Source organism: Stegodyphus dumicola, chromosome X1 (assembly GCF_044657685.1).
Source record: "Stegodyphus dumicola isolate Sdum_Otavi_A_Nest chromosome X1, ASM4465768v1".
NCBI lineage: Eukaryota > Metazoa > Arthropoda > Arachnida > Araneae > Eresidae > Stegodyphus > Stegodyphus dumicola.
Window position 1 is genome coordinate 27560888 of NC_140780.1, and position 1841 is coordinate 27562728.

The window sequence follows — 1841 nt, forward strand, 5'->3', positions numbered from 1 at the left end:
TATAATTTTTTTGAAGGAAAAGAGTATTTTATTCTGTCCTTACGTACAGATATCACGCAAAAACATCGTTAAACTGTATTCGATAGCTGTCAAAATGGATATTTTCGAAGGAAGTAAAAAGTATTACCGAATGTGCACATCTAAAATCTTTTAATAATTTTACAAAGTATACGGTATATTTACTTATTCTAGAGAATATATGTATATATATTGATAAAAATCAAAAGTTAATAAACAAAAATTGAATCCTATATAGCGGAAATTAACTACTAGGAACAGAAACAAAAGCAAATCAATGCAATATTCATATAATATGTATATATAAATATATATATTTTTCTCAGTTATAGCAAAATTCAAGAAGACTACCTGCCTATTGGATGGGATGATCTGATGTAGGATTTTCTAAGGGAAATGGCCCTTATTTACGTTATACATAAAGAAAAACTCTAGAAACAGTCCGATCCATACAAACAGTCCGATCGACTGGATTTGAATCCGGATCTAACTAAACGTTCTCAGCGGTTTTATCCATTCCTCTATCAGTAGGTTAAAAATTAAATATCTCAGTGTTATTAAGCAGTAAAAGAAACATATACGTGGTCATCAAGTCATAGGATCTATATCTCCTTGTCCACATAAACTAATCTAGATCCTATTAATGAAACTGGCGACTTCTCGGCAGGCGGGAAATAATACCAGTACAGATGAAGGCTGAAAATAAATCTGTATTATTTTCAAATATTAACAGTAAAGGCACGTACTTCGTGCTTTGCAATAACACAGAGAACTTGCGGTGGAAACTAAGAATTTGTAACATAGATCAATTCAAGTCTCAAAAGAATAATGTTGGATTAGCATTTTTAAGTTACGGCAAGCAAGGTTGACTCGGCAAACCTAACAGACGTGATAATGATTCAAAATGGCCAAAAGGCGTAACAGAGCAACAGCAAGGTCAGAAACGAAACTTGCGCTGGCTAGCGAAAACACCCTCTGAATAAATTCCAAGATTCACCCGTTTAAAAACTCACTTCGCTTAACTTTAAATTTATATCCTGACGAAAAAATACGAGGAGAAGTTGAGGAGTTTAGGAAAGATAACAACAATTTGAATAATTGGTTAGTTGAGCTAAAGGAAACCCTACAAAGGTATTGAGTAAGGAAATTAAAAATCTCCTCATTTTATTTAAAGTTACACTACTTAATTTGTAAAAGGTGACCAAACATTTTCCGTTCAAGGACTGCACAGCCCAGTAGGTTACTTTGTTTCGAAGAAATTATTTTCTGAGTTACGACAGTTACTTCATTTATGAACTTAGTAACAAAATGTCTTTGTGGTAATCTTTTACCAAATGCATCAGAATATAATACAAATCTTTTACAGCTCCAAAATTATGCTTTAAATGTCTTTCCTGTCATTGTTCGACGGAAATCAATATCCTTTAGAAGGCTTATACAGAAAAGAATTCAAAGATCGGAAAAATCTCAAAATGAGGGCTCTGGACTGAAGAGTCAGGTATCCATCTAGGATACTCAATTTCACTTTTACGATCTTAATAACATCAGAGTAGCCACTATCGTGTGTTAGGGTGAACGTTTACAGAGAATGCCATGCCATATGCATTTTGCAACGGAAAGGTAAGCACCCACAAATTTACAGCCATCCCAAGCCAAATGACAGATTGATCTGATTTAGATGCATTTGGTTACAATGGTGTTTTCATTGAATGTGATATGCTTTTCCAGCCTTCTTCTGAATGCAACGAATACCTTTTTAATATTTTAAACCGATTATTAGAAAGAGACACGGTGGTACATCAACCTTCCTTGCGCCGTTAAAA